At 31.1% G+C, this 13,594-nt stretch overlaps 1 protein-coding gene across 1 annotated transcript in view; it reads right to left on the minus strand.

Annotated features, from left to right (window-relative positions):
* LOC127705292 (di-N-acetylchitobiase-like) overlaps window positions 1-13,594 on the minus strand; it is a 393,977-nt gene that overhangs the window by 143,765 nt on the left and 236,618 nt on the right. The gene's annotated exons all lie outside the window — the stretch shown is intronic.

Below are 13,594 nucleotides of genomic sequence, written 5' to 3' on the forward strand. Positions count from 1 at the left end.
AAGCATATTTGTATAGAAATAATTATTCAAAAGGAAATAAAATACACTATATTAATACCTTATGTTGATGTTTTTTATAAAGATAATATAAAATGACTCTTCTGATTACCTGAAATTTCATGCTTTAAAATCTTACTTTCATACTTCATACATAACATTGAGCTGAGCTCAGAACATTAATACTACGACAGAAAATAATGCCAACCAAGTCAAAAACATCATTTTACCGGAAGTACATTACTGAAATCGTACCATGTACCTCTTTTCATCACTTGAACAGACATCCACTTCTCCCTCGTAAATATGCGGAAAACACGGTCTTTAAATTCATGTTTTCTTCTGGAATGGAAATAATTCCGACTCTGGTTCACGACAGGCCCACCAATTATTTCAATTTGTTACAGTGAACTCGTTAAATGAGTGAGTTTATAAAGTTGCAACTATTTTCGGAACTGTGTATCCTTGGGGATCGTGAATTGCTTTAATTAGTCAGGGTATTTACGAAAACTGTAAGAAATACTTCCTTAGATTAAAAAAAGTCTTTGCAAATTGAATTCGCTAGTTTAGGGTTCTGAAGTTCTCCTCCCTATTGTTGAACTTTATAACTTCAATATTTGTACTTTGGCTTACAACTTTCTTGGTAGATTATTGTTACGATGCAGACGTCCCTGCTTATAACATGACCAGCGGGGTTTTATTTGTATTTTCATAAGCCTGAAGTTTTTTATCAGTTATTTTGATCGGCATTGATTATTTCTTTAGCAATTCTTATGGTCTGCTAATTTGATTTATAAAGTATTTGTATTCGTTGTCAACTTATACTATAAAATTCGTACATAGATCAGAGTGAATACAACATCCGTGTTCAGTCAGTTATACACATGTTATATTTGGTATGCTGTTTTATGATAATTGATTAAACCTCAAATTGAAACCAGTGACTGCATATGAAATATTGATCCGAACTTTATATGACCGACAATAAAAGGCTTGCTAAAGAGAAGCGTTAGTGAAGCCAGTATATACTTACACAACCACGTCAGATCGAGAGGAATTTTCTTCGGAGTTCGGTATTTGTGTTATTCTACTTTTCAAACCTGGTAAAATAGCTAGCTTAACTTCTAACTTGTATGACATTGGCATAACATACCATTATATTGGCAAAGATGTATGAAGAAAACTAACAAACAGACAAAAATATGTTAAAAGGTTCAATAAGTATTTGGATCTCTAGTAAATTTAAGCACAAGGTTCCATACCACAATAGGAAGGTTGGGAAGGTTAGAGTTGATTTTGTGGGTTATTATTGTAGATGTTTAGGTATTGGAGCAAAACGGGGGGAAAAACAATTATTTACCTGGTTCACCGACAATAACTTAAGTATACGTTTATGGATCGATATTATATTTTATAGCATTAGATTCCATACCAAAATAGGAAAGTTGGAAAAGTCTTAAGTTCTTGGTGTTCTTTGATATGCTGAATCTAACTGTTCAACGTAGGTTTTGGTCACAGTTTTCGAATTGGGCCATATTAAATTCTAAAGGGTAACATTAAACTTTGTTTTATTTCATCAAAATAAAATTAATAGTGTTCTTTGATATTTTTAATCTGCTCCTGTGTTTAGATTTTAGATTTTGGAACCGGTTTAAAATTGGTCTACTTTAAAGTTCCAAGGGTCCAAACTCAAATTGTGTTTAATGTTGACGAAAATTGAATTTTAGGGGCTTTTAGTTATGCTGCATCAATTCGTGAATTCAGATTTGTTTATAATAAAACATAATAAGTAAAAGTTGGATATCAAAATTTTCATTTCTTTCACCACATTTATTCTGTGTCAGAAACCCATCATATATTAACTATTTAATTACAATCCAATTTCAGAGCTGCCTCACATTTGAATTATGTGTCCATACCTGCCACAACTGTTCGGGGGTCGACCGTTGCGGTCATATCAAGCTGTGCACGGTGGGGCATTTAATTTGGTCATATAGCCCTTTAAAAAGAAAAAAAAACTGTTTCTGTTACGTCCTTGGCTTTTAAACTGCTGACATTGAACGTTCTCTATTAAGGTAAATAAAAAACATAATGCATTTCGTACACTTTAACTATAAAAGTGACGTTTTCATTTTTTACTTGATACTATTTTCATTTTTTTGTGATGTCCATCTCTTTATTTTTCAAATAATCATATAGTGTTCCCATATTAAATGCGATATTGTGAAACCATACACAAATACACATTTCATAATTCTGACGTAAACAATGTCAAATGGTAATCAATTCACAATTAAAAAAAAAACTATGTTGAATCAAAGGTAGAAAGAAACTTATGCAAAATTATTAAGGACCCTATCTTGAAAAGTTAATCATAAATGAATACAGCTCATCATATTTAGTGTAGAGTTCCATGGTATAAATCTTTATGTTTTTTTATCGAAATATAATGCCTATTGTTTCCAAAATGATGAGATATATAGATTCTACCACGGCTTTGAGAGTGATACGATATTTATTTACTCGAGACAGTTAAATTTTCAAATTTAAAACGCAAGGATCGCCGAGCATTTTAAATATTTAAAATTTAACTGTCGAGAGTGGACAAATATCGTTTAACACGATATTTGCTGGTGGAATCTGTTTCCCTAATGATTTTCTAACAATATGCAGGTAAACTTATTTCTTCTTTTCGAATGATCTGCAAAAAGATGTGTTCTTTTTATGTGACGTCATCAGGCGTGGTCGCCTTTTTTCATGCCGTCACAATAGGAAATTTAGAGGAAAGCAAGAAAATTCGACTTCATAATCGGATTTTAACTAATGAAGAACTGAGATCAAATGAACCACACGTTGATTAAATTGTTTCATACAATAAATGCAGAAAGGCATCAATTGACGAAGAATTAGAGAAATGTGTAGTCATAATAAATAGACATGATAAAATAACAAAAGGTGATGAGAGCAAGCATCCGGACTTTTGATCAAAAATAACACATAAAATCATCACTATTGAATATAAACAATTAATAGATAAATGACTACTGAAACTGTCAGGCTCTTAGAAAACCATTGCATTATATACGTGAAGCAACTTTGGTTACAATATGTTCGTCTAATGAAAGTATTTGCGGTATATTGATTACTGATTGTTAAATTTGTATGTTTAAATCATATATCGTACCCAAACAGCCCATGTCTCACCTAGTTCAAAGTAAATATATCTACTTTGATACAACTCCTCAATGTGTCTACTATCCGTTCTCTTTAAACTAGAAAGACATGCACAATAGGGTTGGAATTATGATGTAAACAAAGACATATTATATTTTAAGTAAACGATTACAAATGTACAATTTCGGTAACCAAAACTTAGGAACCTGTTCGGTTATCATGTAAACAAGCACACAGAAATAAATAGATAGATAACATATCATTGATCACATTAACTGGTTATTGACTTGATATGCATATTATATTTGCCTTTTGACATTAAATTAACCAAAACACCATTCGTCGTGCTGCGCCCATGTACAAACAATTCTTGTAAATGATACATTTACAGCCATGGCTTTGTCAGTTTATTTTCGATCTATGAGTCTGAATGTCCCTCTTGCATCTTTCGATCCTCTTTTAAGGTTATGAAATAAAACGCATTCAGAGGTGGAATGTATGCAACACAGCGTAATACAGTTTTATGGGACAATCAGTTACTATTGAAAAGGATAGGGTGTATTTGTTTTAATACAATTGTCAACTCTTCAATGCTAACATTTCGTATACAACAATCAATATACCCAAAAAAGCTAAGATTGCAAAAATATACTTGTAAACAAAAACAAACACAGGTACAATATTAAATGGATTCGTCCTATCATGATGTAGGAAAAACCCAAAGATTTCAAGGATTTTTTTTTAGAACAAAGTATTTAGCTGAAAGTATTGGATAATGTAACGTCATGTTCGAAAAACGAATAAAAGTCAAAATTTGAAATTTCTAATGTCAAAAATGTTCAATGTTTTTTTTTTTATCCTGCCTGTAATATACGTAAACATATATCTCATCTATATCCATATTGACTATATATATATTGGAAGTTCAAACCGAAAACATACGATCATTCATTTAATAGCAGATCAAAGGTCATTATACGTTATTTCCTTATTTGTGAAGAATGGTCAAATATAAATTACGAATACCATAAGATGAAATCGAAAATGTTCAAATTGTCATAAACTGAACACAGTAGTGCCAATGAATAAAAAGAGAACACACCGATACAAAAAAGAATTGCAAATTGTTTATATTGCTTGACACCCACAATATCTGTAGACTAAATATAAATTCTTAATTATACTGATTACAACGCTCTTTAACGGTTTTTGTGTGTGAAATATATGATAGATCGAAGCATCTTTAAGTAACTTTAATGCACCTTCATTTCTTTGAATATTCCACGTCATTTGGACATCGGTTGATATCATATTTACCTATTTTCCTATTTCCCTATTTCCCTATTTCACATGTTTCATATATATATAATTGAGAACGGAAATGGTGTATATGTCAAAGAGACGATAAGCCGACCAAAAAGTAGATAACAACCAAAAGCCACCAATGGGTGTTCAATGTAGCAAGAAATTTCCGCAACCGGAGATGGGCCTCAGCTGGCCCCTAAATAAAAAATGTGTAATAGTTAAGTGAAAATGTACGTCATATTTAACTCCAAAATATATAAATAAACTAAAATTAAAAACATACAAGACAAACAAAGGCTAGAAGATCCTGACTTGGAAAAGGCACAAAATTGCGGCAGGGTTAAACATGTTTCGTAAGATCTCAACCCTCCCCAATACCTCTAGCCAATGTAGAAAAACAACCACACAGTATACACACAGAAAAACTCAATTTAAAAGCAGTCCGAATCAGATGTCAGAAAAGGTAACAAAAAACTAAGATATATATTTGGCATTCACAAGGACCCATGATATTTTGATTTTTAAAATCAGTAATTTTAAATATTTAGAACATTTAAAGCATTTTGACTTGTCATTGGATATATCAGGTAGATTATAAAAAACAAATAATTATAAAAGGCTATGGAGGGGGAATTCCGGTTATAAAAATAACAATTACAGGAATATATATTTAAAGATAAGTTATTAGCAATTAAGACTAAAAAGAAATAAAGAAACCATAAAAGCCTTTCCAATTTTAAGTGTATGTGCTACTTTTTGGGAAAGATGCTCAACTTACCATTCATCAACTCATTCAACACCATAAAGACATGCGAGTGAAAACTGTTTGAAGGTGGAACATTGTGTGAACTTTTTAAGTTGGAGAAATGAAGTTAAATCTTCATTGAATATCATGTATTGCTATTCAAAAATGTTAAATTTCATTACAAAGTAACAAAGTTTGTTAAAATGCGCGTTTTCGCTGTAATTGAACTTGTGTCTCGTCAAAACTTTTAGGTTTCAGTAAGACATAAGGTTCTCAACAGGTTTTATCTTGAGAAAAAGGGAGTGAAAATTTGAAAAAGAAATGGGATTTTACGATCCTGTAATTGTCATACTCCTTGCAGATTGGTTAGTTTTACCCAGGTGTAAGTTAAACCAAAGTTGTTCTTGTTCGGAAACAAGAAGAACTTACTTTATAAATCCGTCTCCCTTTTAAAAATAAATGACAAAATTGGGAACATGTGTAAGAAACTCGCATAAAAATGTTTTTTCTGTGGTTTTTCCGTTACTCAGAAGTCAGTTTGATCGAAAAATGAGATCAACTCTTTTTCATAAATGTGGTCTCTCTTGTAGCTGTGAAAATATGCAAATGTTTCAAAAAGTTATAAAGTTTTAATACCTAAATCGACATGAAAATAAAAGTTTATGAACCAAATCTCCCTGTTTCCAAAATATAACTTTGTACAACTTTAGAAATATTTTCGTTTTCCTCATCACTGGTGAGAGCACAACATAATAATAATATTTGTATATATATATTGGTAGTGTGGAAATGATTTGTATCCTTATGAGTCTATAATTATGACATTCTAGCAGATAGTGTTTGCTGCTCTCATTTTATCTGTTATCTGCTTTTTGGTCGGGTTGTTATCTCTTTGACATATTTTAAGTGTGATTTTTAATGGATTACATCTTACATCTAGGGGAAGGCTATTCCATTCACGAATAACAGGGGGTATGAAGGAATTTTGATAAAAGGAAGTTCTACAATTCATGTTTTGAACATTAAATGCCCTTCTAGTAGTATAGTTAAAAACTTGATTAAGTTGTTGATGTACGATACTACAAAGATAGTCAGGACCTTTTATCGCCGACTATAAAGTATAAGGGTTTTTCATTGTTGAAGGCTGTACAGTTGCCTAAAATTGCTAACATCTATTTCATTTGAACGTAGGTGGAAAGTTGTCCTATTGGCAATCATACAACTTCTCCTTTTCTATATAAGTTGTGTTTCGTGATTACCAGATGTGCACAGATGTAATTCGACTGTTGAAGCCCAAGCACATGTATTGTCCTTGATTTTGACATAACCAAATGTAACAAAACTATTATTTGTTACGGCTAACATGATTGGGGTCAATAGTGGAAATGGAACTGCTTACCATTCGTATTGACCTGAATAACCTCCAGTCATACATTGTAGTCTGCTCGTGTTATAGTATACAGTTAGTTCGATAATATTTGATATTTGGCTGTATATACATTGACAAAACAATAGTGTGAACCACATGCAAGACTACAAAGAAAAAAAAATGGTCATTGACATTTTCTCCATCCAGCAGTAAAAGCTTACCAAAAGTTTGGCGTCCGTTATGCTGTGTCGGCATGCAACAATATACAGACAAGTCTAGTCAAAATTAAGACGTAAAATCCATGATTCGTGTAGAGAAATCCTTGATTCCTTGATTATAAAGAACACTTACAATAACACATCGAGGGATCTGTAATTGGTCTGTTGCAAATATAAATTTCGCCCCCTATTCAACATACACACATTTCATTCGAATGTCCACATTTTTTACCCTTATCCCGCTCGGTCTACCTTGCAAAGAGTATAAAAGAAGTAAAGTCAGAAAAAAATACTTACTTTTTATAGTTTCTTGTCCTGAACATGCACGAAATAAATCAATTAATCCTAATTCCATGGAGATTATTTGCCCCTTTTCCAGTCAAAGTCCTTTTTTCATAGTTAACATATGTTTCAGTATGCACTTTGATCAGTGAAAAGGGAACCACCATTGATTAGTAAGTGATATAATGTATGCGATTGTATCATCATTTACACATATTATGTCAATTTAAAACTATCGGTTTGCAGTTTGGTGATTCAATTGTTACTTTTTATAAAGTGTTCAGAGAATTATATAGATTTATTATATAAACTTTACTATGAATAACCAAAAACACATTTCATAATTCAAAGGTGACAAGAAATAATGTCCAATTGTACACAACACACATTACATCAATTGAATCAAAGATATATTGATTGCTAAATTGGTGTTTTCGCCACTTTCAGCACTTTTGTTCTACAGCCAAGCTTTTATTAGTGGAGGAAACTGGAGTGCCCGGAGAGAACCCGGCCCGGACCTTCGGGTGGAAAACTAACATTCCTTGCCCATGTTGTCTATTTAGATTGCAGCCGGATCGAGAGCACCCGCACATGGGGCATTCGAACTCACAATCTCAGTGTTGATAGACTGGTGATACAGCAGTTAACACAATTATAAAGATAATGAATTCCAACGTAAACATACTGAAACTGAGAATTTATGACTATAATGATGTTCCTGAATTTCCTTGTCTTTTTTTGGATTTTGATACAATAGTCAATCTTGACTGCTCGCACTTCGAATACAAAAACAAAAAGCATACCTAATGAAATTCCAATTGTTCAGAGAACAATTGAAGGTCTTTCCACATCAATTTTATAAACTATTGATGAGAAGCTACTTTCGGTTTACTCAAAGTTACTTGTGGCGTCCAAGCATAGGTTTCTTCATACTGATTCAATAAACAAATGTTTCTATATATTTTTGCCTGAACAAAGAGAGATAATTGTCAACTTCCGGTTTAAAAAATGTCAATTATGGTACACATGATAGCTTTATTTACACTGATTCCAAAAATGTATGGTTTCTAAAGATAGATACTAAGATTATATTACAATTTTAAACATAAACAGTCAATTAACATGTATATTATACCAACCAGCCTTTAGAGGCTTATGATGCACTGCCATTTATGTACGAAAAATTATATGAATAAATTTCAAATCCATTAATCCTTATTATATTTGACGCTTAATTCTTATTAGATACAATATAGTTTCAATATATCAGTTGTGTTTAATAATTAAATGAGAAAATAAGGATGAAAGTAACTTAATAATTTTTGGTTTGATAATGTAAGGATTGTACATGGAAAATTAGGAAGATAAGAGTTGTCTCTCTATATACTTTTGCCTGTAATAAGGGAGATATTAGGTTATTCCGGTTTAGTGAAATTCACTTCCGGTCTCAAATGATAGGTTTATGTATGCATGTTTAAAAAATATTTTGTTTCTAGGTACTTTTCAATGAAATAAGTGCAACAATAGCTACTTCCGGTTTTCACAAGGTCACTTTCGGTTGATACTTTTCAAGGCCAAATGTCAACCAACAGTTTGCAAAAGACCCTATAGCTTTATCATGTACCAAGTTGGAGTAATAATCAATTAACCTTAAATTGAATCATTTCATGTCCAATAACTCTAATAAGATGTCAATAGATTGTTACAGACCAATGTATTTTATCTTAATCACAATAAGACAAACATTTTGCACTAGTTCTTTTATATATATCTTTAAAACTGACAGAGGATATCATGGAACAAGGAAAAGTCAAAATTTAGAATTTGACCTTGATCTTTGACCTTGACCTAGTTTTCTATTCCTTGGACAAAGGACCTCAAATCAACAAACCCTAGGTTTCTATCACTTATGGTTAACTAGTTACGAATGCTTATTTCAAATGCATTAGGGAAATAACTCTTATATGGAGTCATATGGAGTCTCCATATCGCTTCCGTCAAAACTCCTGAGGATATAGCGAGCAATTTGGTAAAACAAATTTGTCGCTTTCTTTACGGTTACGGAGGAGATCTAACTACAAAGATAACAGTGTTTAAGGATATGGCCTTAACAATAAAAAGTCTTCGACTAACCAGTGTCAGTCTCAAAAGCGCAATAACTGTTCGATATCATATGCAAAAAATCTAAGCGACATCTTGCGAAACCACAAAACAGGGCACGTAACAAATTTGGTTGAAGAAGAAAAAAAAAATATCAGAACAAATACAATTGGTCTTTCCACATAGATTGCACGTATCATTCGTTAACAAAACAAACTTGTGAGAATTTAAAAAGGATCTGGCAAACCATATAATAGTGAAAACATAAAAATTACAAGGATGAATTTTTGGAATAATGCTGTAAACACATATAGATGATGTAACGTCTTGTTCCTAAATGAGACGAATAAGAAGTTTATTCTAGATTGAAGGAATAACAACAAAGAAAGTATTTCCTATCATTAAATAGTCATAAATAGTATGTTCAATGGTGTTAATATATCCTTTGATTGAGTTAAGCTATTTCAGTTGATATTTTATAGTGTGTCTTTCTATGTTGTGATGTTACACTATTGTTTCAGAAAAAGGGTAAAGGTTTGGTACCATTAAAACGTTTAAACCCGCTGCATTTGTTTGCACCTGTCCTAAGTCAGGAATCTGATGTTCAGTAGTTGTCGTTTGTTGATGTGGTTCATAAGTGTTTCTCGTTTCTCGTTTTTTATATAGATTAGACCGTTGGTTTTCCCGTTTGAATGGTTTCACACTAGTAATTTTGGGGGCCCTTTATAGCTTACTGTTCGGTGTGAGCCAAGGCTCCATGTTGAAGACGGTACTGTGACCTATAATGGTTTACTTTTATAAATTTTGACTTGGATGGAGAGTTGTCTCATTGGCACTCATACCACATCTTCTTATATCTAATAACTATTAGTATCTTAGTACTAACTATTCTTTTCAACTCTGTACCTCAAAACTATTGTTTCGACACACATTGGAAAACAATTTCATTTATCGCATTCGACTGTGCGTTTTATTTGAAGATTTCTGTATTGAAACTGATACCTTGCAATTTAAAAGGCTTTTGAAAAAATACATGTCTTAATGAATTATATTTCGAACTTATTCTTCACGGAAACATGTTTAAATTTCACAAGTGTTCAAGTCACATTTGATCATATAAATTGTGTTTAATTCTAATTATATGCCTTTTTTGTTTTGTTTTCAAATTAATGACAAACACCCAACTATCTCAGTTGATTTTATTTTGAACACTTAGCTTATATAATTGTTAATATTTCCTCACCTTGAGAAAGGATATCAACGTTCCAACATTTGTTGAATACAAAATGATAAAAACAAAACTGTATTAGAGGTAGATAAGAAATATGTATTTATTTTATAAACTAAAATTAATTAAATTGATAATGTGTCCATGGAACACAAATGATGCCTACGCTTGCATATTATTTTCTAAAGGCACATTATACACGAACGGTAAAAGTGAGGCATTCCAAATTCGAATTTGATCTGTTTTTTGTAGTACTAAGCATTGTTTATAAGTTTCATGACATTTAATTGGGGCAAAACTGGGTTAGAAAACGGGAACGAAAAATTCTGCAATTTTTCCATTTGTAATTGGGTAAAACCCTAGAACGGTAACCATGACACCAACCAAATTCAAACTTGATTTGTGTTTTGTGGTTATAAGCATTGTGGATAAGTTAAAACATATGATACACGATATATGTGTAAAAGAATATTCATCGTCTAATTTAATTGGAATAGTTAGAATTTTGCTTTCTTTCAAAATGATTAAACAAAGTTGCTTACAGCCACGTCTTAAGGAAGATAGTTGCAAAAAAACATCTCTCTTTACTTTTGTAATGTTCTTTTTAAATATGTCACAAGTAGAAATGTGCCAAGAAAAGTAAGATAAAAAATTCTATGAAGCCTTAACAGAAATGGAAGGTTGAAGGTCCCTTATAAAATAACTATTAGAACTGAAAACAAGGGACAATGGATTTATCAATATTGAATTAATAATATTTATCAGAGTAGTATTGTATAGGAATATATATTTTGTTTTATTTTCTGTCATTAAGGGATATGTTTTCCCTGTGTTTGTGTTGTTTGTTTCCTTTGTTAATTGCATATCAAGTATTCCCTTTGTCACTGATCTCAAAGAGTTTGTATTTGTATATTTGTATTTCATGATGGCTTTCCACTAACAATTCACAATTTCTAAACTAAATGATTTTTGCAAACCGGTTATAATGAAGCATAATTTACATAATAATCAAACATTTATTTATTCAGATATTTAAAGGTTTTCTCTCCTTGTTAATGTTTAGAAATTATTATTAAAGACCATATGAAGAAAACCACAGTTATAAAAATAACTTTTACAAGGATATTTTTTAAGAGATATATATTACACAGATGACAAAACTTGTTCAGATATTTAAAATAAATCGACTTGTCGCTGTTAATAAGATCGTGTTAAAAACCATATAAGAAAAAACCCAATTATAAAAATAACAATTACAAGGATATAAATTTAGAGATATGTAGTTTACAGAAGACGAAGTTAAAAGAAATTCAGGTAACAGGTAATGGTTCTTTGTTCAGACATTTAAAGTTATTTGACTTCAGTGGTTAAGCAATTTCTGTTAAAAAGACCGTATAGGAAAAACCAGTTATAAAAATAATAATTACAAGGATATTTTTTAGAGATACACAATTTATAGAAGATGCGGCTTTAAATAAAAAAGGTAACCGGTAACGGTTCTTTGTTCAGACATTTAAAGTTTTTTGACTTCGTTATTAAGATTATTTTGTTAAAGATTATATTAGGGAAAACCCTTCTATAAAAACAACAATTCTACATTTATAGAGACGAACAGTTCACAGAAGAAAAGACAAAAACGGAAAATAAGGTAAAGGTAATGATTGTCCGAAATTTCGAAAGATTTTGCCAAATAATAGAACTTTGACCAAGGTAGCCAATTATTGTTCCAAAAACTAAAGCAGTTTAAGTAATATTTCTTATGAAGCTTTGTTTAAAAAAGCATTAAATTTGAAATTGTATGTAAAATGTTTACCAATACCGGCGGAGAACACGTCATTTCATCACCATTTGCAGAAATATATATAAAAGCTAATAACGAAAATTGTCCTTCAAATAAGAGTATGGATGTTGATTGGTACATATCTGAAATTCTTCATATTTAAAAAATTGATTAATGTATGAAATGTAATTTTAGAAAACGTTCTGAAAAGGTGATTTTCTGTATCCAAATGTGAATAATATTACTAACATTTAAACCAATCATGAACTAGCAGACAAAGCTATCTATGCTTTTAAATCCCAGATTGATAACAATTCCTTTCATTCTATTCATATATGAAAATCGTCGTAAAAACTGAATTAGTTTTTTTAGAGTGAAAAATATTTCAAACTTAGTAACAAGTCCGAGTATTCGGATATTAACTTTAATCAGTTTGTGTTTCTCATAATTCCTAGTAATCATAATTAATTACATTCAATCATACCAAGATATATTTATCAATTATGGACTTGCAAATTTTCTTTTCGTCTGTTGCAGCGCTTCCTCTATGGTTGTTATATGTGACGTCATGGCGTCTTAAAACTAAATTTAGCGAGAATCTTTATATTGACCGTCAATATACATATAAATATAAACATAGCGTCAATATGCTTCAAAATAGAAACAAGGCTTCGGATACTTAAACTATCATTTGAAACACGTGATCGTAATATCCAATAAAAACAGCAGAATGCAACACCAAATGTAATAATACTATCTATCTACCATTAGTAAAATTAAATATTTATTTATCAATACAACTGGGATTTTTAATTACAATAAAGTTGATTTCATTTGATTTTTTTTTTCCTAAAACAATATAATACAAATTGGTCATATTTGCTTTCAGACATGGTATCTTTATTAAAAGAACCGGAAAACGTTTTAAGGAACGCAATTCTGACAGTTGACCACTCGACAGAGGTTTTGCAATGTTTTTTAGAACAACACCTGAAAAACAACAATCAAACATTTGAGGACTTTCTGAATCAGAACCAACATGACATCTATCATCTATATTATGATGCAAAATGCTGCCAGTGTGGACCGGGACCTCTACAAAGAAAGAAAAGAATTTTATTTGCATCTCAAATGGAACTTCTTTTTAATAAAAACAGACAATTATCAGTTCATAAAATAACAAGACGCAGTGACTTTTGTTGTTGTTATGCAAAACAGAATGTCACCACAGCAGTATTAGATTTAACTCTAGCACGATGTCTTCTTATGAATTGTTGTATTGACATGTTTTGGTACAGTTGTTTGGATTTCAAAGGCATGACGCTTGAACAGTTCCTAAACTCAAACAAACATATTTTGTACCATCTTTGGAAGAGCAATAACAAATGTTGTAAGT

This window comes from Mytilus californianus, unplaced genomic scaffold (genome assembly GCF_021869535.1).
Source record: "Mytilus californianus isolate M0D057914Y unplaced genomic scaffold, xbMytCali1.0.p SCAF_6, whole genome shotgun sequence".
Lineage (NCBI taxonomy): Eukaryota > Metazoa > Mollusca > Bivalvia > Mytilida > Mytilidae > Mytilus > Mytilus californianus.